Here is a 25805-nt window from a genome sequence, read left to right as displayed (position 1 = left end):
AAGCCTGGTGGGAACCAGGCCTAAACTTCCAGGCACAAAGTCCGGAGGAAACCAAGCCCTCTTCCCCCCATGGAGTTGCAGAGAACACACTTATTTCCTCCAGCAACGGGGTGTGACAATACATGTAAAGTGTTGCCAACCAGGGAAACTCATCTGAACTTGGACGTGCAGAGTTTAAATTGGGGGTTAGTCATGGCTATGTACAGTCCCTGGGTGAGTGCCCTCAGTAACTCAAGTTCCAGGCCCTTGGAGACAAAGCAGATGTTCACCAGAAATCACAGTGTTAAGCATAAACTATCTGGACAAACTAGAACAGCATGACTCAGGCCTCAAGCTTTCAAAAAACATTTATCAGACGGAGCGTTCCAAGAGCTCAGTTCCCAGCAGGCAACCAGGGATCTTGAAAATAGCTTTTTTCTTCTAAGAAAGTATTTCATTGAGGTATCTCTATTAAAGTAACATGTGATTTTGCTTTCATAATTTTAAATAAAGGTATATTCTTATATTTAAATGTTTTTATTTCCAGTTATACAAAAAGTAAATGTTAGTTTCTGTTATAAAAGGTTTCTTGCATCTAGCTATTTAGTAGAATTTCACTTAGCTTGTCATTGCATCGAACTGTAAAGCAGTAGATGCAAATTATTCTATGTACAAGAGAATGTATTTGTACATTGAATTAAGGATAGCAGTTATGGGAAATAAGTAATTATCCTTAGACAGCTTGTAAATATTATTGTTCTCTTTCCCTTCCTGAAGAGATGCTTTCTTTCTGTTCTTAAAAGATTAAACAAGGGGACCAGCACAGTGGCCTAGTTGTTAAGGTTGTGCACTCTGCTTTGTCAGCCCAGGGTTCACAGGTTAAGATCCTGGGTGCAGACCTACACACCACTCCTTAAGCCATGCTGTGGCGGCATGCCATATACAAAGTAGAAGAAGATTGGCAGAGATGTTAGTTCAGAGATCATCTTCCTCAAACAAAAAGAGGAAGATTGGCAACAGATGTTAGCTCAGGGCCAATCTTCGTCACCAAAAAAAACAAAAAAAAATTTAAACATTATACTCATAAACATTAAGAAACATGCATTTAATTTATTTGGGCCCTTGATAGTGTAGGAGTTTCTTGTCTCCATTGATTTTCATTTCCTAGCAACCCCTTAAGATGTCTGGTTCATCTCTTAGATTAGGATATATTTACCCACAGGGCTCTAACTGCCCTTTGATCTGGACAATCTTTCTGTAGATGTTTGAATTGCCAATAACCTTAAATGGTAGTGACTCACTGCAGAGCAAAGGGCAAGCATGCTTGCTGACCATTATGAAATATTCCAGTCCCCTAAGCTCACCATTCTTGTCCTTTAACAAACTCATGGCATATGTGGTTGTCTCCTGGCCCTCTTGTGTCACTCTGGGGAAACTGAAAATTGCTTGAGGAACCAGTGCAAAAGAGTGCAGCTAGTGGGGTGACCACTTTTGTAGTTAGAAATAAACTGTCCTCAGTCTGTCACCCAGGAGTTTTGTATATTCTATAAAGTCCTTAAAACTGTGTCTGGCTAACTTCTTAGATCACAAGTAGGTAAAATCTTATACACTTCACAGTGTGTAGGCCGTCGTTACACTTAGATGGACAATCTTACGACACATAACCAACTCAATAAATGAAGAATCTCGGTAGCAACAATGGAACTCGGGTTTAACAAAGGAGAATGACTCCTTACCCCAGTAACATTTACTTTAACCCTAAAAATATATTTACTTATGTAAAGATAGAAAATATCATATAGACTGAGCTACATCTAGAGAGACAACTTCAGTGGGAGTGTTCACCCTAGGCAAAGAAATCAACGGGTCCCATTAGCAGGAATGCGTCTCCTGGGGAGATTAGACTCATTGGGATAGGTTTTTACAGGCTATTTTATTTCACGGATTGGCTGACCCAATGTGTCCACTGACTACCCAAAACCCTCACCAACCATCTTTCCCGTAACTCCTTCTTCTAAAGAGACTGGACATCTTATAGCCAAAGGTTGTCATGTAATACAATTAGGAACAATGAAATGTATATGAAATTACCCAACAAAGAAGTCTCATTGTAAAAAGATATATGTCTCATTAAAAAGCTTTTTGTTATTAATATGTCCCTGATTTTTTGTATCCAGAAAAATGAAATGAATCATATTAGAATCATTTGAGGATAAATTTACATGTTTTGGGTGAAAGACCAGGAAAATAAAAAGGACCTAATTTTTTACTGTTACCCGTGAGCATTTGTACATGAGAAAACTAAATCCAAAGGAAATCCTGATACACAGGAACAAATTAAATAAGGGAGCAAGAACAAAGTTTCCTCTTTTTATTTTGCCTATTAAAAGTGTTAGAAAATCATATCACAGCCCATTTTCACACACATCCAAACTCAGGCCAGAAAAAACATACACACTTAATGAAAAGCCAAAACAATATGAAGATGATAGTACAGTTATTTAATTTGACTACATTTAGTAAGAAAATCTCTTCTGAGATCTTTCATATTTTCATTTCTCCAAACATTATTACTGACTTGCATCAGGTATTGGATCTGGATTTGTGAGTCCAAAACTGAGCTATCCTGGTATGAAAGTCTTAATTAACTACATAACTAAGAGCCTGTTTTCTGCTTATTGTCTTACTGCCTGTGTAAATTTATTTTATAGAGAAAAGTGCTAGTCAGAAAATACAAGATCTGATCTATTTCATATTTATTTATCTCATTTTGTTACAATTAATACATATATTAGTTTGCTCAGGCTGCCATAACCAAATGCCACAGACCGGGTGGCTTAAACAACAGAAACTTAGCTTCCTACGGTTCTTGAGGCCAGAAGCACAAGATCAACAATACAGCAGGGGGGCTGGCGCCATTGCCAATCGGTTAAGTTAACGTGCTCTGCTTCCTCGGCCCCGGGTTTTGTTGGTTCGGGTCCTGGGTGCAGACGTGGCACCGCTCATCAAGCCATGCTGAGGTGGCACCCCACATCGCACAGCTAGAAGGACCTACAACTAGAATATACAACTATGTACTGGGGGGCTTTGTGGAGAAGGAAAATAAAGGAAGAAGATTGGCAACAGATGTTAGCTCAGGTGCCAATCTTTAAAAAAAATACAGCAGGTTTGGTTTCTTCCAAGGCCTCTCTTCTTGGCTCCCAGATGGCCACCTTCTCTCTGCGTCCTCGCGTGCCCTTTCTCTACACACAAGCAACCCTGGAATCTTTTCTTATTATAAAGAAACCAGACCTATTGGATTAGGGCCCCATCCTAATGGCCTCATTCTAACTTAATCACCTCTTTAGAGACTGTCCCTAAGTATAGTCACATTCTGAGGTATTGGGAGTTAGAGCTTCAACATACGAATTTGGGGGGCACACAATTCTGTCCACAACAATACATATTCTTTTTTTTAACTCAAAGTCTTCTAGAGATAGTTATTCTTTCATTTTCTTTATCTATTCTGAATAGATAGCATAGTGCCTAAAAAGTTAAAATTCAGGGGAAAGCCCCGTGACATAGTAGTTAAGTTTGTGCACTTGGCTTTGCTGGCACAGGGTTGGCAGGTTCAGATCCTGGGTGCAGACCTAGCACAGCTCGTCAAGCCATGCTGTGGTCACCTCCCACATAAAATAGAGGAAGACTGGCACAGATGTTAGCTCAGCCACAATCATCCTCAAGCACAAAAAAAAAAAAAAAAAAAAGAGGAAGATTGGCAACAGATGTTAGCTCAGGGCAAATCTTCCTCACAAAATAAAAAGTTAAAATTCAAATCATGAATTCACCAGGATAATACTCATATTTTGAGTCCTTGGTGTTTAGTCAGCAAGCCAGAATGTCCTCAAAAGAACCCAAATCACTCTACTCCTTCCACTAAAACTCCAGTGTATAGCTTTTTTTAAAAACATGTAAAAGTTCCAAGCTATGGTGTGCCTTTGAGCAAGAAGTCCTATTCCAATCACCCTACATAAACGAGGCAATTAACTCTCTACAATTTTGTTTCTCCTAGTTTCAAATTAGGTTCATTTACATTTTGCATTCCGCTAATGTGCATTCATTTCAGTCCTCTGCATAGTTCAGCAGCGATGGATAGAAGCAATACAGTAATCTATAAACTAGCTTATACAATCATTTCTATTTTTGTAGGACACAGTGTGACCACTAAATGAGAAGTAGTTGGTAGTTAGACTTCATCAGGCCGCATTTATTTCTTTTGTCTGCTTGAATACGCTCTTCTGTCTGAGATAGATAAGCACTCTGTACGTAAAATCTCTTCCTCTGACAATTCAATTGGTCACCTGGAACCTGAAGAGAAAGAAAAATAAACATTTAATGAAAATAAGCTGTAAAGGGAGCTCAGGCCCAAAGGTCTTTATGTTTTAAAAAAGGCATCTATAACTATAGTAACCCAGTTTAAAAACATATGTTTTAGTGGTAGTAAATATCGTAGAAGCTTTTTTTTAAGTTCTTAATACTCTAAGCAAAGGAATTTTAGGTGAAAAGAATGGAGAAATATAGATTGAATTTTTGAAGCAGTCTCTTAAGTAGTTAGTCAAGATGTCAGAAATGATTTATGAACTTACGACTTTATATGTGGCTTTAATCTTTTTATCGCTACTATTGAGGTATGAATTCAGCAACCTTGAGAATAAGTGTTGACCCATTTGCACAGAGCTAAAACAAAGCACACACACAAATACTATGAAAATATTGAGCGTGAATCTGCTGTTTAAAAAGTGCCAAAAATAAACTGAATTAATCCCGAACTCCTCTTTGTTCCCTGATGGCTGCTTGTCATGGATACTGGATGACTCCACCATTATAACCGACGGCGTGTATCTCCGTCCTTTGGTGAGGAAGCAGAGGAGCCTTAGACACAAACACACGTACACATCCACCTTGAGCTAAGAATCAGAAGACACCAGTTCTGGTTGTATTTCTGTCGTTCACCTAGTCTGAGACTTTTATCAAATCAAAAATCAACAACAAAAAAACTAAGAAGCAAACTAAACAATCTGGGCCTTAATTACCTCATTTGCAAAATAGTAGAGTACCAAGATCTTGTTATAAAACTTTCTTTCAGATTCAAATTCTGCACTCATAATAGAGATACAACAAATATTCACTTAATATACTCCATGATCACTTATTATAATCCCTTGTTTGAATATACCCTAAATACCCTTACTTTGTCAGACTCATGTGAAGTATTAGCATACTGATAGACACAGACTCCAACCCTACGGGTCAAGATTCTTCATGGAGGGAATATCTACAGAGGTATCAGCAGCATTAATGAAACCAGCTAAGAATGTTGAGGCAGTGGGGACCTACCAATTGCAGAAAGGCAATCACAGTCTTAAGACTGAAGCACTCACAGGAAATAGCACAGCTGTTCCACAAGAACTAGAACCATGACAGAGATACTACTACTGCCAGGAAAGACCCAGAGAGGAGAGGGCATGCAAAGAAATATCCTGAATTATTTTTCCTCCTGCTCTCCAACCAATGTGCTATCAGAGCTTTCTATTAGTTGAGCCTGAATTTAAAGTCAGTTGCAGAGTGCCCTGGTGATGCCATCTATAGGGGTACATCTTCCTGGAAGCAAAGTAAGGTTTTGAAATGGTAATGATAAATCTGGGATAGGGAAGAAAGACTGAGCCAAATGTTGAAACCCCTGGCCACTTGACAAAACCATAATCCCAGTAAATCTCTCTCTGCCTATTCCACACCTGCATCATGCATCTGAATTTGGCTGGAGGAAAACCTAAAAATCGCAATAAATAGCAGTGCTTAAATTTATGACCACTAGCTTCAATTCTCCTTTACTCCTAGGAGTCTTTTTCATACTTTCTCCTTTCTTTTTAAATGTCCAATAGCTCCTCTTCCTTCCTCATTCTTTTCTGATGACTTTGCTTCACACCAGTAAAAAAGATTATAATAATCAGAAAATCATTTCTACATTCTTCTACCTCGTCAATCCATCTTTCAGCACCTGCAGCCACCTGCTATGTCTTTCACCTTGGTTGAATTATCATCTAACTAATCTTTCTCCTTGTGCGTTAGTTCCCATCTGATCTTACATACTCAAAAACTTTGCTCCAGAAATTCTCCCCTATTTTCCTTATAAATTGCCAACATTTATTCCTTAGAGAATCATTATATGCAGCATATAGAAAGGTTATTCTTCTTTAATAGTTGTGTGACTTTTCAGCAGCATTTGACACTATCTCTTACTCCATGTGTAGCAAAGAATTTGACCTTGCCCAAAAAGAGGTTCAGACCTTGTCCTGTGCTCCTGGGAGATAACCTCTAAACCCTTGGAATTTCCTGAGTGATAAGAATGTCTTTGTTATTCTTGGTCTCTAGGCCCACACCTCATAATTTATGCTAACAAGGTGACTGGTGGGCATCATATCAGCCCAATCTCCAGGGAATGGGAGGCTGGAGACTGAGTTCAACCATGTGGAAAATCAAACAATCAATCCTTCCTACAGTGATTCCCCAGTAAAAAGTCTTAGACACTGAAGCTTGGTGAGCTTCCCTGGTTGCAAACGCTATATGTGTCTTCTTATACATTGGTAGCAGGGGAGTAATGTGTCCTGAAGACAACAGAAATTTCACATTTGGAACCCTCCCATACTCTGCCCGATGCATTTCTTCTCCTGGCTAATTTTATTGTATATCTACCCTGTAATGAACCATGACTGGAGTACAATAGCTTTCAGTGAGTTCTGTGACTCCTTCTGGTGAATTATCATACCTGGGGCGTCAGGGAACACCCTGAACTTACAGGTGGTGTCAGAAGCGAGGACAGTTTTGGGCGGTGGTTCACACAGACCTTGCCATTTGACTAACTCTGGGTACTCCTCTCTCACAAAACTCTCTCCACTTCACATCCAGGACATTAGGCTTACATGATTTTCCTCCTGCTTCCATTGTTCACTCCCTTGCAGTTTCCTTTTCAGTTTTTTTTCTGATCTTCTGTTTTCATATTGTCAAGTAAAAATGGCAAGTAATAGGATATATTGGAGTATATGAGGAAGCCATTTTGGTGTAAACCTAATTCGGCCTGACCTTGTCTTTCCAAAAGGGCCTGACCGAGGCTATTGAGCATGCATTGTATATCTGCTTTAGAGATTCCCTATGGCAAGAGCAAAAGGCCCTTGAGGTAAAGGTGCAACTTCCCTCCCCCTCCCAACGTTGGAGTCTCCTTAAGGATTAAGCATCTTTCCTTAGGCTAGAAACTGATTGCTGTGCTCACCTGTGACCGCCCAGCTCGAGACAATAGACTTGCCTCCTGCTACGCCCTCCGAGATAGCAGACCCACTACCTGCTGTGTCCATCAAGCGCTGTGCCAACAGGGCAATCTTGTGACTATTGTGGAAGGGACATTTCAATCATATGTAAAGCACCCTCTTTAGGGGTATATAACCACTCTGTACACCTCATTTCTTTGGTGCCCTTTCTTCCTTTGGGAAGAAAGGCCCCGGGCCATGGTCCTCAGATTTCAGCTCAGAATAAACTCACCCAAATTTTCATTTACAGATTAATTATGGATTATTTTCATCAACAATATTGTAGTGCTCAAAGGATAATTCTTTTTTCCTTCTCTCCTCCTTTTTATCTATAGTAACTCTTTCATGATCTGATCCAGTCTTAAGACCTTAAATATCATCTCTTTGCCAATGTACTATGGGTGACTGGAATTGGCCACCCAAGATACAGCTCTTTGGCATGAGGATTATTTGGGGCTGGTTACTTTTAAAAACTGCAGACATGGGAGAAACTCTGAAAAGTAGAATTTCCTTACCCTTTGTTAAGAGACATTTAAGTTTGTAAAGGAAATCTCCATCTGTAAAGATATCTCCCTCTCTGTACCAGGAAGAAGAGGGGGTGACCTTATCTCTAGATACTTTCCACATTGCAGAAGGTAAGGACTTAAATCTGCATAATAAACTTGCTCTTGTTTACTGTGCTTTTCTGGTAATCTCCCATAACTGACTGCCCCCACCCCCAACATCCTCCTTTGTCTTTACATGAGGATGGTATTTAAGGGGAGAGCTTCTGCCATTTTGATGAGTTGCTCTGTTTGCTTGAGTCTCTCCCACATATACATGTTATAAAGCTTTGTTTAATTTTCTCCTGTTATTCTGTCTCATGTGAATTTAATTCATTGTTTGGCCAGAAAGACCTAGAGTGGGTAGAAGAAATGTCTTCTTCACCTACAGTACCAAATGCATATCTTCAGTCTGTCCTCTCTCCTCAAACCCAGAATAGGATATCCAATGACTTAATTAACACATCCACCTAGACAGACTTCTGAATCCTAACATATCAACACAGATCTCTCTTCCTTACCTATTCGCCAGCCCCCAAACTGTTTATCTGTTATCTTCTTCATCTAAGTGGATGGTAAGCCAACCTTTGAGTCACTCCAGCCAAAAATAAGGAGTATGGGATTATACTCAAGTTTTCTCATTCTTTCATGTGAAAACTGTCAGGAAATCTTTAAGCTTAAAATATATTCAAGATCTGATTTTTTTTTTACTGCTTTCAATGCTACCATTCATCATCCCTTTCCTTGATTACTGTAAAAACACTCTAACTATTTCCACTATTACTTTCCTTGACTGTATATAGCCTAAACTCAGGACTGGAGCCAGAGTGATTCTACTGAAAGACAAACCAGATCATGTCACTCCTCTGCTCCTCCACCAATGGCCTTCCATTTCACTTAGGGAAAAATCAAAGTCCTTACAAAAACCAACAAGCAGCTACATGATAAGCTCAATATTTGCTCTCAGATTTCATGAGATACTCACAGTTCTAGTCACACTGTCCTCCCTGTTGTAATGCTCATTGAACATGATGGGTCTACTTTCACCTTAGCTGCAAAGCATTGTCCCAAACACTTTTCTCCCGGATGTTCAGAAGCTTAATCCCTTGTCTGCTTTCAGTCTTCTCTCAAATGTCAACTTTTTATAGATATCTAATCTTTTCAATCTATTTAAAAATCTACCTATATTCCAATGCTCTTAATGTTTCCTATCGTTGATTACTTTTTCCACTTTTTTCCAAAGCACTTATCACCTTCTAAAATATTATATAATCCACCTATATTTATAGTCTACCTCCCATTAGAATTTTAACTCCAAGATATCAGGAGTCTTTGTTTATTTAGCTTTTGATCAATTCCATGCATAAATATAACTAAAGTTAATGTTCTTCTCTTGTCATGGTCATGAGCATGAAAATTCAAGTCTATTATTTACTGGCTCTAACTTAGAATATCTGCTTTCCCCAAGTCAATGCAAGTTTGAGTGTGAAGGCAATACCTCTTAAGTATCCAATTTCCAGCCTCAGGTTTTTTACTTCTTTCTTTCCTTTTCTTCTTTTCTTTTTTACAACCCTGAAGGCTTCAAATTATGGGAATAAATCTGCATTGTAAGATGCAAGAATACCTTTTTTAGAAAATCTAAATTTGTTTCCATCTATTTCTGCATACTGGTACATCCTAGCCTAATTTTGTCTCTCTCGCTCACTTATGGGAATTTGCTTTTAAAAAGCAAGAAGAAAATAGCAGCTTTCAACATTCTGGATTTTTCCTAATGTTTGCCTCAGTGTGCTAGCTTTGTTTGCATTTGGTTTCCTCTCCCAGGCTTGCAGATAAGGTAGAATTCACTAGTGTTTACCAAGATTGGGGTGTCTTCCCTTTCCAGTGTATATAAAAAGAGGGCATATCCCACTCACAGAAGTTAAAAATAGTCATGTGACTTGTTATTTTTAATGAAAATTAAGTGGATTTAATTTAAGTCACCTATGGGTAGAAGCACCATTGAATATCACCCATTTCTCCTTTCCTGAATTAAGATGTAATGGAATTACTCCATAACCTATGCAATGTGGAATGTGGATAACAGCTTGTTAGAACCACATGTGAACTTTGTTACAGTGATAAACGTTTTTTGTATTGAGCCCCTGAGATTTTGGATGTTTTTTGTTTTTGTAGCATAACTTAGCCTATCCCTGTTGATACAGTTGAAACAATTTAACCAAATATTTTGCCAAGACATAAAAAAAGTTGCCAACTTTTCAAATCACAATAGTTATATCTTCACTGACTTCCTTCTAGACCAGAACAATAAAAACATTTTAGAGTCTGTCTTAAGTAACACAAAGAACTTATTTCAAATGCTGTCCTGGTTAGGATCAGTGTCTGTCGCATGTAACAAAAACCATCAAATAAGATCTAAAATGATTGAAATGCACTATTCTTTCACATAAGAGATGCCTAGAAGGTAGTTGGAATCTTGAATTGAGGCTTCATAGTATCAGGTATGTAGGCTTTTTCCATATTTTGTGCCTCCACTATCCTCATTACTAGGATTTCTCCTGAAAGTCCAAGTTAAGAATGACAAAATGTATTGATTTTCCCAGGACATTTGCTTAATTATTAATTATTAAAAACATTTTTGGATTAATTATTAAAAACATTTCCTTTCACTCTCTAATATTCCAGATTGAACAATTAATTCTGAGATCACTCTACCTAAAATGGAAGACAAAACTCCTGTGTTACTCTGAATTCTATCAGAAGGGAAAAAGAAAATCACAAAAAGGGACATGTCCTCACTCTCTTAAAGTTACTTCCTGCAAGTTAAACAAAAGACCCTGGATGATATTCTGTTGGCAAAATCTGAGTAACATTACCCCACGAAGATGCAAGATGAGCTGGGAACCATACCTTTTATTCTAATGGAGCATGCGCTCAGCTAATTATCAAAGGTTCTATTGATAAATAAGAATGGGAGAACCCATCTTGGCAGTAACCGAGATACTGCTCAACTTCAAAAATCAATAGATCAACTGTGTTTATCAGATTTGCAGATGCATTATTTATGTATATCTCAAACTCACTAGATTATGGGTGCTGTCTTTCAGTGTATAATTCAAAAGATTTCTTTGATTAGACTAAGTGTTCCCTGACTGCAGGGAACACATTCTTTACTCCTGCATGTTTATATATGTCCCAGATCAAGTTCTTATAGGTTTGTTGATTGCAATAAAAAATATGCAAGTAGGTATTTTGTCAAGACATTAACTGGAAAATTTAAATTTAATGCAACAAATATTTTCAAGAAACTTATTGAAGTGCAAAATATCTTTATAGAAACTGTGGAAAATATAAAACACAAAGCTTGTGCCTCACTTATTGGTTCCTATTTTCCTCTTCTCAGAGTAGCCTCTATCTGGAAATGTAAATGTCTGAAAAGGCAAAGCTCTGTACAGTGGGAAAATGCTATTAGAATGAGTTAAGGTCAACATGTGTTTTTTTTCCCCCAAATGTAAATCATATTTTATGGGTTAGTTTGAAAATTTAGTGAGAAATGCATAATAAATGCTTAGCTCTTGACAAATATCTATGGTTATTTGTATTTCTAGGATGGTCTTTACTTTTGTTTGACTGACGTTCAGCAGATTGCATTGAAAAAAGAAGCTTCTTTTATTTTTTTGTAAGAGACCTCGCTATTAAACAATCTTCCAGATGCATCATTCATTTGCAGCCAACCCACTAAAAATACAATGACTTGTAATGCAGGAGAGAAATAAGTTGTTAGAACTTCTTGCCTCCAACTATGTTAAAAAAAAAAAGCCTTATGATGCACATTTTCAAATGTTTGAACTAAGGAAACAAGTACTATAGTTTGAGAATAGGAGGCAGATATTATGATAAATCATTTGAAGTGCTTAAGGACACCCGTTTTGGACTCACATAGACTGCTTGGTGTCGTTTCTAGCTCTGTCCTGTATGACCTTATCTGTTGTGACTTTATTCTGTATCACCTCTCTAAACCTTAACTTTCCTTGATTGAGAACAGGTTATTGACCAGTTAATGAAAGGTTAAAAGGGTTAAGGTGCATAAAAAATCCAGCCTGAGGTAAGTTTTTGATAAATACTTGCTATTATTATTATTATTATATCAATAAGCTGGACAACAATCATCATAATTAATGCAAATTCTATTAGGAAACATGCATAAACTCTTGAACATTGTCTGCAAACTCACTGAAATAGCTTTGTCCTACTAAACAGACATATGAGGGCACTCACTTATGCAAGCAGCGGCAATTAACCAAGCATTTCAATTCTATTATAGAGTCTTGCATCCTTCTTCAGAAATACTAGAGGAGGATATGCTCTCTTGATTTCTGAAAAAAGGCATTCATCTCATGCTTACTTCAAAAGATTGATTGGGTGTGGATGCTTCATTTCCTTTAGAAGAGATCAAATTAGCAATTAACTCATTCACAGGTAGAAACAGCCTGAGCTTAGTGAAGCTTTATGAGGTCTTACCTGGTGAAAAATTAGTAATTGCCACAATAATAGATGAGGTTAGACAAAGGGATTGTCCTTAATCAGGAAAAGCATGATTATAAATATGTATTTTTAACAGAAACTAGGATAAGCTTGTTGTTTTGTAAGTTTTAAAATTCTGTTTGAAATTACATTGGCTTCTGTGGTAAAATTGTAACATATAATTAAATGCATACGGAAAGGAAATTGTCATTTCAGCTTATTAATGTTGAAAGAAATAGCAGCTTTTATTGTCATGTGATAAGAAAATTGTATCGTAAGTTTTGCTATCAGTCAAAGCAACTCTCAAATTTTTAAAAAAGAGAGAAAGAGAAGAAAAAAGAAGTAAATAGGAAAAGAAAGCTTCTTAAGTTGACAAGAACTAAAAATGAGTGAATTACTCTTTGATGAAAATTGAAGACAAAAAAGTCCACAGCTGATTGTTGATACTGAAATTGTAGCATAGGTAAATTGTAATTTTGTTTTATTCACAACACATCATTTGGCATGTATTTACAAAGTAAAATAATCTCTCAATTTAAAATACTCAAGCTGTCTTTTGTAATAATTAATTATTTTTTATTCCCCATCAGCATCCTATATTTGTTGTCCCCTCTTATGGACTGAATGTTTGTGTCTTTCCAAATTTCATATGTTGAACACCTACCTTCAATGTGAAAATAATTAGGTGGTGGGCCTCTGGGAGGTAATTAGGATCAGATGAGGTCATGAGGGTGGAGCCCTCGTGAATGGGATTAGTGCCTTTCTAAGACTCATAAGAGAGCTTGCTTCCTGTTTCTGTTCTCTTCCATGGGAGGATATAAAGAGAAGCTAGCAGTCTGCAATCCAGAAGAGGGTCCTCACCAGAACTCAACCATGCTGGCTCCCTGATCTCAGACTCCAGCCTCCAGAAATGTGAGAAATAAATTTCTGTTGTTTATAAGCCACCCAGTCTCTGAGAGTTTGTAACAGCAGCCCGAACTAAGACAAATCCCCTTTATACATTTAGACTCTTTTCTCCTAATTCCCAGTGAGTGAAGTCAGTCTAGTCAATTAAATTCCTAACTGCATACCTCAGCCAAGAGATTCCCAAATTCTCCCACATACTTGGCATAATTTTCTTTTTTGTTGTAAATCTTCCAACTTCCTTTATCTCTTCTTAGTATTTTTTATTGTGGGATTAATTATACTCGTCTAACGAAATTTCCCTGATTTTTTAAGCCTTCAAAGTCTGTTACATGATATGAAGTTGTAAGACCAAATAACTTCCTGCTGGCCTCTGTGTATCCACTTCTCTAGGCTGAATAATGCTCTCAGTGGGATAAAAAGGTAAGCAGTCAAGTAGGTCAGGGATTTCCTTACAAATAGCATCATCACGCTGTTGCTCCACTATAGAAAATAACAAGAGCATGTTTTTATCTGATTGTGAAGCCTTTGGCATCATCTGTACACTTTCAAGGCTGCAGTCGGCAGTGGAATAGGTTGAATTAATCTCTTTAGGTTTAAGCTTATTTATCAGACAGGAAGGAGGCTGTATGTCAAAGTCTTGGGTCAAGCCCTCTGCTTTTCACTATTCTCTTCCACCTTCATACAACTGAGATGTGGCTTAATAATGTCTTTACACATTGAATAATGCTTCGCAGCTGCATTATGATGGCAGAGCATGGTAAGACATTGTGTAAATGTTGAGAGATATAGTATCATTAATCCAGGTACAAATCCAGGAGCAAGAGTGGAGAAAGATTTAACAGTCTTTTGGGAATTCAATAAAAAATGAAGAGTAAATTTTGTTCCATTTTTTTAAAAGTATATGCACACATATTCTCTCTCTCTATACATACACTGCCTAAATATAAAATCAGATTTCAGGTAGAGTCGTAATACAAAATTCATAGAGTAGACATGAGACACAGTCTAACCAAAATACATCTTGAAAAAAATATTAAATAATGTTAACTATACATTATCTTTGAGGTCCTTGAGTGAATTCCCATCTGTTCTTTTGGATAGTTCAGTTCTGATTCTCTAAGTGTAGTCAGTGGAAACTAATGACACACTGTCAGAAGCCAGGCTGTCAATGCTAATCAGGTGGTTGTGGCCTTCGACAAATTTACCAAGGTTGCAGAATTCCTTGTAGAACTTCTACTTTTTGAGACTCTCTCAAGCCAAGACATCCTTTTTCTGTTTTCCCTAAGGCCAGCTCCAAATTATTTCTCGATCATTTACTTCCTTTTCTCCATCTGTGTCTTTCTGCAAACATTTATTGAAAACCCACTGGGTGTAGTTTCTACATATAAAAATGATGAATAAAACATACCTCCTGCCTAGAGAAATTGTGGCTAATAAGGTATATATTCAACATGAAAAATGTCTTATAGATTCTTAAGTACTAAATGCTTTTGGATACTAGAAAAGTGAAGAACCAAATTGACTCAAATGGTATGTGAGCATCGGAAATTATTCACAGAAAGAAGATCAATTAAAGAGATTATTATGAATTAACTATGAAGCTTGTTAAAATGCAAATTTCTGGGGCTAACCCCAGAGATTTTGAAAATGTAGATGGAACTCAATAATCTGCATGTTTAACAGGTAATATACAGAATAATAATATTAATAGCTACCTCAAGATTGAATGTTTATTAATAATTAGTGGTGCTCTAAATAATCTACTGACTACAATTTGAAAGACACTGATTTAAGCTCTGTTGTATTTGGGGGGTGAGTATCTAAGCTGTTGGAGGGAAGAAGTACCCTGTAGAAATACTAGGGAAGAACATGTGAAAAAAAGGATTGTATCAGCAAACTCTTGTCACAGTGAAGTTCAGTAACCACCACTGCTAACCTCATTGATTTATAATAGCAGTGACTTATTCTCCTGGATCTATCTGGGCTCATCTGCCCAACCCAGCTTCGAGCCAAAGTGGCTGGGGCTCCACACGTCGTTATATTAGAGGCCAGCCTTAAGAGGTGGCAGCTACCAAGGGAAGCTCTAAGTTCTTCTAGGAATTGTCTAAGGCTAAAGGGACAAGCACAATTACACTTTTGTTAGATGACTCATCATCATCATATTGGCCAAAGTAAGTCAAATGACCACGGCCAATATTAGTAAGGAGGTGTATGTGTAAGGTTCAGTCAGGAGCAGAATCCGTACTTGTTATTCAAAGACAATTTGATAAAAATATTTGTTGATGAAGTATAAAGATGCTAACTAGATAACAGAAAGGTACTACATCTGTGCCTGAGAGAACAAAAAGAGGAGTTTTCAAAGAGTTAAAATCTGTAAACTTACATGAGAGGCCCTGTTGTAGACTGAATTGAGTGCCCCCCAAATTCATTGGTTGAAGCCTAGTCCCCAGTGTGACTATATTTAGAGATAGGGCCTTTAAGGAGGTAATTAAGGCTTAAGGAAGTCGGAAGGGTGGGGCCCTAATTCAATAAGACTGGTGTCCTTATAAGAAGAGGAAGAGATATCAGCAGTGTGCGTGCACAGAGGAAAACCAGGTGAGGACACAGCCAGAAGGTGGCCTTCCTCAAGCTAAGGGGAGAGGTCTCAGGAGAAACCCATGCTTTTACTGCCTTGATCTTGGACTTCTAGCTTCCAGAAATATGAGCAAATATATAACCCACTGAGTCTATGATATTTTGTTATGGCAGCCTGAGCAGACAACAAGGCCTTACAGAGCTGAAATTTAGACTTCCAAGGAGAAGGTCTTGCTCATCTGAATTCTGAAGAGCAGTTCCTTGGGCATGTGACATACCATTTCCAAGGATGGGTAAAATCTTGATAAAAATACTGCACATTTTGTAGAGTCATGTAGCGTCAGAATTATTCTGTAAAATTGATGTTTTGACTCCGTACTAGCAATAGTTGTCTTGAATACGTATATTCCTTTGAAAATTACATTAAATAGTTATTCAATTTTAGAAATAGATATTGCATTTTTGTTTTGCCCAAAGAAACAAAATTGATTGACATCAAAAACCAATAAATGAAAGAATGAAGAAGAAAAGAAAAAATAGGAGTATTAATAAGATTCATTGGGCCTGCCCGGTGGCGCAGCGGTTAAGTTCACACGTTCTACTTCTCGGTGGCCCAGGGTTCATGGGTCGGATCCCAGGTGCAGACATGGCACTGCTTGGCAAAAGCCATGCTGTGGTAGGCATCCCACGTATAAAGTAGAGGAAGATGAGCATGGATGTTAGCTCAGGGCCAGTCTTCCTCAGCGAAAAGAGGAGGATTGGCAGTAGTTAGCTCAGGGCTAATCTTCCTCAAAAAAAAATAAATAAGATTCATTGTTTTGTGTAGGAACACCTAATATTTCAAATATTACCAATGCTAACAATAATTGGATATATCTTCCTTCTTAATAAGATAAATTGTAATTAAACAGAGATGCAAATTAAGTGGAAGAGGATGTTAAGTGTTTTAAAAATGCAGGCAAAGAATTTTACTGATGATAAACACATTCAGCCTAAAGTAATAATAGGACCCAGTGGGAAGATTTGAAGGGAGCCGCTAGAACACTTACTGCTCTCTGGTGTGGAATCCTATCAATAAACTGATAAACCACCAAAACAACAGTAGCTTACATCTAGGAAGTCTGTAAAAGATGTCAAGCAAATAGTGTCCAAATATAATGCGAACAATCGTAAATTTTTGAACAGTTGTAAAAATACAGTTTTAAAATTTTATCACTATAAAAATTTTACAGTCGCCATTCTCTACGACAGATGTTTAGAAGTTTCAGGAATGCTTTATTCTATATGTCCAAGGCTCTGTAGCAAATGATTCAGAGAACTGTAAATCATCAGGTTAACTAGAGTGAATTACAAAAAGCTTGACTATTTTACACAACAACATTTACAAAAACAAGCTCAGATTAAACATTAGGCGACTCTGCCTGTAAAAGTCCTTCGCCAACCAAATATTTGCTCTCAGATTAATTCCTTATCTCCCAGCCACTGGCACGTGCCTGGTTCCTCTCCTGACTTTCTCCAATCCCCTTTTTGTTATTTTCCTCTCACCTGACTCTCCCATCAGAAATAAACAAATTTGCCTGTTTTTCTCCCACAAAGCCTTTGCACGCTCTCCTGTTGTTTTGGTTCCTGCCCACATCCAAATCACATATAAAGTAAGTTATCACAATGTATTTTACAGCAAACACAATTTCCTTGCTTAAAAGACGTGATTGTGCCAGATCGTGGTATGCTGGAACAAGATCACACAGATTACGCGGATGTCTTCCTAACTCTACATTCAGTGATGTCACTTTGGCAGCTTAAATCAGTACATGTGTAGATGTGTGTGTCTGAGAGGGGCATTTCAACAATGGAAATGAGCATATCGGGCTTTTTGTTTCTCCTGGAGCATCGGTTGTTCAACATATACCAGCACTGCACTGGAACTATTTGTTGTCATTAAATGATATTAACAATGAAGACTGTATTATCTAACATTAAAGGTTTGTTATGGACTGATAATCTAAACATTTTGTATACTTTAGTTGGGTTAGTACCCAGAATAATCATCTGAAGTAGGTACTAGAATTATCCTCATTATGAGATGATGATACTGAAGTCAGAGATGTTGGATCTCATTCAAAGTAACCCTTGTAATAAGTGCTGGAGGAGCAACATGAAGCTTTACCTTGCCTGAAGTCTGAACATGAGCTTGCGATATTGGAAAGGGAATGTCTGGGAGTCCTAAGACCTGAGTATAAGTCCCTATATTCCATTCTTGCCCTTTGACCTTGGGCATTTTATTTTCTCCAATCTGACACTGTTTCCCCAACCAAAATTACAGACAAAAAGCCCCATCGTTCAGAATTGTTTGAGAAATGGTTTTGTAAAGTTATAAAGTGCTTTGTTAATCTAAACTATTTAAGAACCCCTAAAATATCTATGGCCCAGAAGTTGCTAGGGGGCAACATTGCTAATATGCTGCTATGTGCACAAAATATTTTGGTTCAAGAGTCTGCTTGACAATCGACTGCTGCAGGAGTCCTTCAGATGTGCTTTATCATTGTAAGAATGCCCTTAGAGTCATCTCCTGAGCCTTGGGTAACAACTATTTCCATGAATTAGTGTTCTGTGCAGAGTTTTAGTGAATGGATACTTCCTAATCCTTAGGGCCTAAGTTTCAGTATTCCCACTAAGTATTTAAAAGTTTCCATATGTCTTCAGTGTGCCAAATATTTAAAAACACAAGGATTCAAGGATATATTTTTAGACTGCATGCCTCTATAAATGTTTCTGAAATCCATCTGTGTATTCAATTGTATCTCAATAGTGTATCTCCAGGCTCACAATTTTTTAGTTAATCAAGTGATTTTTACCAATTTGACAGAGTCAAAGAACTCAAAGTAACCCATGGTCCCAGCTTTTAAAAAGAATACTAATCACAATTATTTATTTCACTGAGGAAGAGTCGCCCTGAGCTAACATCTGTGCCAGTCTGCCTCTATTTTGTACGTGGGTCGCTGCCACAACATGGCTGTCACTGAATGGTGTAGTTCTGTGCTTGGGAACTGAACCCAGGCCGTCAAAGCAGAGTGTGCTGAACTTAACCACTTGGCCAGGAGCTGCTCCCTACATGATGGATTTTGAAAGGAAGGGAACAGTCAAAGACGACAGCAAAGCATTTTTACCACCTTAAAAACTTTGGTGCTTAGAATTGCTATTTATTGATATAGTAGCCACTGAGGTAAATTAGTTTGGGGAGAAACGTCAAGAGCTTGGTTTTGAACACTTTAAGTCTTTCAAGTGTATTAGGCATTCAAGAGTAGCCATTGATTGTGTAAAGGAATATGTAAGGATGAAGCTCAGGAGATATGCCAGAGCTTAAAGTATAAATGAAAAATGGGATTGCTTCTATTCAACCTCATTTGAAAACATGAATTTGTCCATGTAATAAAAGAAAATGACCAAAGAAGATACAGAAAACTTAGGTGAAATAGTAGCTGTGAAAAACTGTGAGAAAAAACATACAAAAAATCACTAGGAAAATGTTCCAAGATGGATGGTTTCCAAGGTAAATTTTCTCAAATTTTAATAAAAAACAATTTTGATGCTATTGAAAATATTCCAGGTCATAAAAACATCAGGAGAGAGGTTCTATTTAATTTTTGAATACAAGCTTTTATGTAAATACCAAAATTTGTAAATAGTAGCACAATTAAAACACAAAAGCCAACATTACAGAATCAGCTTACTGATGAATACAACACAAAATCTTTACTAAAAGTCTGACAATTTGAATCCAGTGATTATATATGTATATAAATGTTATCCAGTAATTCAGAGGTTAATATTAGGAATGTATGTGTATCATTCCCCTTATCAATAAATTAAAAAAAAACCAATCAACTCCATAAATGATGAAACAGCTTTGCTGGAAAAGATTCTCCCTGAGCTAAGGTCTGTTGCCAATCTTCCTCTTTTTGTTTTTTTCCTCCCCAAAGCCCCAGTGCATAGTTGTATATTCTAAGTGTAATTCCTTCTCATTGTTCTACATAAGCTGCTGCCACAGCGTGGTTACTGACAGACGAGAAGTGTGGTTCTGTGCCTGGGAACTGAACTAGGGCGGTGGATGCGGAGCACGCCAAACTTTAACTGCTAGACCATCAGGGATAGCTTGATGAAAAGCTTTTTGATGTTTAATTAGACGTCAATGCTGACTTTCATCTAATGAAACAAGAACAGATGGATTCTTATTTAATACATGGATATACATAGATATATTATATGGATGCAGATATATAAATATTCGAAAGTCAGCTGCTTTCTAAGTAGAGACTCATTAAAGCTTTTCTCATCAAAGTCTAGGACAGTACAAGGATATCTCTGCTGAACTTTATTATTTAAGATTATTCTGGGAGTACTAGCCAAGACATTTTGATGTGAAAAGAAAATATGATGCACAAATATTGCATAGGAAATAGTAAAATTATCATTATTTGAAGATGATAAGACTGAATAACTGAAAAGTACAAGAGAATCAATGAGAAAGCTATTTTCCAATATGAGAATTCAGTGACTGAGTAAAAACACTATTATATAAAATCAATTGATTTCTAATAATATTAAAAGCCATATAAAAACTAGCAAAAGAGAAAAATCCAAACTTTATTAGAAAAAAAGGTAAAATACTCAGGAATAAATTTACTAAAATATGTTTGAGGCATAAATGGAGATAAATTTACAACTCCACTGAAGGACAAGAGGAAGACTTGAATTCAGAAGTCATAAAGAACAAGATTAATAAATGTCACTACATAAAATACTTCCTTCTTCATAGAAAAGTAGCTATGACACTGCAAAAGATGAATGATGAACTGATAATATATTTTCAGGTGCTAATTCCTTGAACACACAAAGTGCTCTTAAGAGTAGTAATTCAATAGAAAAAATATTAAAAGAATGTAATCAGATAGTTCACAGAATACAATCCACAAATGTCCACTGAACATATAAATCAATATTCAGCATTGCTCAAGGAAATGTAATAATAAACTATACTTTTTCCTTAAATTGACAAAGTTTGATACTACAAAATTTTGGAGAGATTGTAACTGCTGGAATGATAAATTCATAGAATTTTTATAGGATATTTTGGCAATATTTATCAAAAACAAAAGTGTATAACCAAGCAATCCCCTTCTATGAGCGAATTTTACAGACAGTCTCATATACATTTACAAAGATACAATGTGCTATATAGATAAATTTAGCTTAAACATTGTTTGTAATAGCAGAAACAATAGGAAGCAGCATGATTGTCTGTCATAGCACTGATTAAACTATGGCAGATTCATAAAATTATATAAAATGTGCTAGTTAAAAAGAAAGAGTTATTTGCATATACGGTCTGAATAGCAGTCTAGTTACTAGCATTGAAGCAATGGTGATTTCATGGTTTTGATAATGTTCTTGTTCAGATAAAGGTTGTGTAAGATGTTATCATTGCAAAAAGCTGGGTGAAGTGTACAATAAACTCTGCACTATTTTTGCAACACACAAGTTTATAATAACATGAAATAAAAACGTTAAAAAAATCTAGGTGGTCTGATATGGAAGGATGAGCAATGCAATTTAGAATATAAATATACCATATATTATATATAAATATATTATATAAACATAAGTATATATTACATATACTGTACTCAATTGCCTGTATGGAGCAACAGCAAATCATCTTTGGAGGAACAATGTCATATATATCTCAAGTTTTCTCTAGAATTCTCATACATAATGTGGCATCTACAAAAAATTTACCAAAGATTGCAGGAAAAAACAAACCCATGAGTGGAAATCAAGAGATAAAAAGTCACAGCTAAAAAGATGATTAGTAACCTGGATGAGAGATGAGAAAAAATATGAAGACTGAAACATAGTGAGAAAATAATAGGAAAAAAAATCCAAAGATTTGCATAAGTGACATATGGTATACAGTGAAGAAATCTAACTTACGGGAACTTTGACTACTACGTACCATGAACAATGAAGAAACAGGGTAGGAGTGAGAGAGAGAAAGAGAGAAATAGAGAGAGAGGGAACATTAGACAGAAGAAATATTCTAAAATCCAAGGGACAAAAATATTGAAATTGATCACATGGAGCAAGTCAGAGATTGAAAGCATACCATAAACCCCAAGCATAAAAATACAAAGAAGAGTGCACTCAGGAAAATAATTGGAAAATGACTGAAAATTAAAGACACAGAGAAAACGAAATTACACACTAACTTCAATAAGTCAACCATAAGGCTGACAGCTCACTTAACAAATAGAATTAATAGAAAAAAAAATTTAAATGAACCTTTTGCTATTCTGAAAAAAATACCTGCTGAACTAGAATTCTTTAGCCAAAAAAAGCACATAAAATCTGAAGACCAAATAAAGACTTATTTATACAAATGTTGAAAGAAATTATCATTAACAAATATTTGAAATAATGATAAAGTGAATTCTTCAAGAAGAATGATTATAATGATCTTGGTTGGAAGTATGGAAATGCAGGAAGAAATAAAGAGTAATACAGGGGGCTGGCCCCGTGGCCCGGTGGTTAAGTTTGCACACTCCCGCTTCAGTGGCCCAGGGTTCGGATCCTGAGCATAGACACGGCACCGCTCATTAGGCCATGTTGGGGCTGCGTCCCACATGCCACAACTAGAAGTACTCATAATTAAAACATACAACTACATACTGGGGGGATTTGGGATAAAAAAGCAGGGAATAAAAGAGTAATACAGAGTACATAAATATGGATATGGATAAATCTAAATAATATCCATGCAATAATAACAATAACTTATAGAGTTTAAATATACCTACAGTTTAAACTCATGAGAACAATAGCACGGAAGGTAAGAAGGGAGTAAGCGGAGTTTTAGTGTTCCATGTTCTTTGAGTTACCTTGAAAGTTGTAAAAAGAATAATTAAAAATACACTTGAATTAATCAATAATCTTCTAAGTTTTAGGGTAGCCACAAGTAGAATAGAAAACCAAAAAAAAGTATATATCTAAAAACTTGATAGAATAAAACTAATAGAGTAAAAACTATCAGAGTGAAAAATTAGAATTATAAATATACTAATTTAAAAGAAGGCAAGAAATGAGAGAAACAGGGCCTTTAAACAGGATTGAAAAATACTGTGTATAGGATAAACTGAACCAGATTCTTCAATTGAATGACAAGATATTCAGATTGGGAAGTGGGGGGATAAACGAGAGAGATGCTTAAATTAAAAATGTGGAAAGGATGAACTATAAACAATGGAAAAAGCATATCATATAAACATTAACTAAATGAAGGCTGACGCAGCTATGTGTGTATCAGAGAAAGTAGATTTTAAAGTCAAAACATTGCCAGAAACGATGATTTTTAAGAATAATTTTAAAAATCCCCAATCCTTGGGGCTGGCCCCGTGGCCGAGTGGTTAAGTTCGCGCGCTCCGCTGCAGGCGGCCCAGTGTTTCGTTGGTTCGAATCCCGGGCGCGGACATGGCACTGCTCATCAGACCGCGCTGAGGCGGCGTCCCACATGCCACAACTAGAAGGACCCACAACGAAGAATATACAACTATGTACGGGGGGCTTTGGGGAGAAAAAGGAAAAAATAAAATCTTTAAAAAAAAAAAAATCCCCAATCCATCAGAAAGATATAACACTTTTATATCTGTATGAATATAACAAAATAAATGACTCTTAGAAAAACAGAAATACAAAAGAGCTTCCATATGTGATAAAGCGTATTTGCAAAATCTACAGTAACCATCATATTTAATGGCTCACTAGTGAAAGTTTTTCTCAGAATTGTCACTGAATCTATTATGTTCTTTATCACACATGCTTTCAACATTATGGCTAATGTTTCATCGTATAGTATGACAATTTTTTATTTCCTATTTAATACTGAAGAAAAGATCAATTACAGGCAGATTATAAATATAGATATGGAATGTGACAGTAAATCCTCCAGAAGGCTTCATAGGAGAATAACGTCATAAACTTGGTTAGGAAATATTTCCTAGGTTACATGAAGTGCTAATCCTAAATTAAGAGATTGATTAATTGGTTTCCAATAAAATTAGAAATTTCTGTTTATTAGAAGACACAATGAAGGAGTGAAAAGGTAAACCAGTGGGTAGGAGAAGATATCTGTATTTGATGTAAGCAAAAAAGAACTACAAGTCTATTTTTTGAAAGACTGTCAATTCCGTAGGTCTATGTCTAAAGGACTTAGCAGGAACCTCACAATGGAGCGCACTGGCAGATTATGAAATACCAAAAATCTGTTAAAGGTAAAAAATGTTTTCCTAGATGTGTAAAGATTCTTTGTGTCAAAAACACAATTTTTTGGCTTGACTATGTTTTTATCTTGGTGATATTCCATAGGACTGCTACATAGTTGTTGGTAGTTAAAATAATTTGTCAGGGTATACAACCACGGGACCTTTAGGACTAGTTCGAACTGACCCCATCTTATCAACAGAGTAATTAAGAGTTGCTTTTCAGGAACTGAGAGGTGACTGCTTATCCAATTCAGGTCAACTGAGACCACCAATCCATCAACTGGGTCTGCGCAAATGCTTGATAGGGACCCTTTGATGTCAGGGGGCTGAAAACTCCACACTTGGATTATGCTAGCACCACCATTTTGTGACTACGCATCCTATGAAGAACCATGAAGTTTAACCACACTTGTGCATCTCATCAAGTACCTCACTTCTCCTTAACTCCAAGCATCTATCTCCACACTTCAGATCACCCGGCCCCTTTATCCCATTAATTTTGCCCCAAGCCCTGGATTGAGGAGACAGATTTGAGAGCTTTGCCTCCTGTCTCCTTGCTGGTCTAACTCACAATAAAGCCATTTCTTTTCTCAAAAGCCTCTGGTGTAATAATTGTTTTCTTAGGCACATTGGGCAGAGGGTCCCTTTTTTGTGTGGTAACAGGTATATATATCTTTCTTTAAAGTTGGGGCAGGGATATTGCTTTTCCATTTTTTTTAGCGCTAAGGATAGTGCCAGCAGTATTTCACTCACACATTTTGTATTTTAGCATGGTCTCAAACATTTGTAATTTGTCCTATGTTGTGATTAACTTTCTCCAATTTAATGAGAGATCATATAAAAAGATAAACATTCTTCATTCTTGAAAGTTCTGACCCAACCATCTCTCCCTGAAAACAAGAATGATTTGGACTTGCCAATATATATTTTTTTCAGTTGAAATATCTCAATATTGCTTAACTATAGGGTAGTGAAAATGCTAGTCTCTCTGTCCACATTCCAGCATTACTGTGTCTGTGCCTCTATACATGTTCAATTTTCTCTTGATCAGACATTTGGCTTCACCTATCTTATCTGTGATGAATCGTGAGTGAGTCTTCATGGTGGCACAAGATGGTAGCCAGGATAATTGGCAATAGTATATTTTGAGTAGGTTTTGGTGAGGATAAATGCAAATCTATTAAAAAAATTCACATTTATTTAAAGCTTATGTACTCCTCAGTTGGGACTGGCAGATCTCAGATCATAATCTAATTTTATTTTAATCGTGTTAAAAAGTGATATTTAATTGATTATAGAGTTTTTTATGTATTAATTTTAAGCTATTTTTATAAAATTGAATTAGAGTAGAATTAAATTTAATGGTGTTTTTATATATTTAATACTTAAAATATAGATAGCAGACCATGAAATATTCGATGTCATGAGTAGTGTCAGCTATATTAAATGCATGCATACATATTTCAAAAACAACTGAATTCTGTCCAGCTAAGCCTCGTAGAGGGAAACACAATCTTCAAATTAACTATTGAGTTGCTATTGGACTTCTCTAAGGCTAAAGAATTTTGCTAGCTATACAAAGAATGTCCTTGAATTTTATGAAGTCTGAATTTATTATCAGGGAACTC

This window comes from Equus przewalskii, chromosome 3, assembly GCF_037783145.1.
Source record: "Equus przewalskii isolate Varuska chromosome 3, EquPr2, whole genome shotgun sequence".
NCBI classification, from domain to species: Eukaryota; Metazoa; Chordata; class Mammalia; order Perissodactyla; family Equidae; genus Equus; species Equus przewalskii.
The sequence above is the reverse complement of the archived record's forward strand: the minus strand, read 5'-3'. Positions refer to the sequence as shown.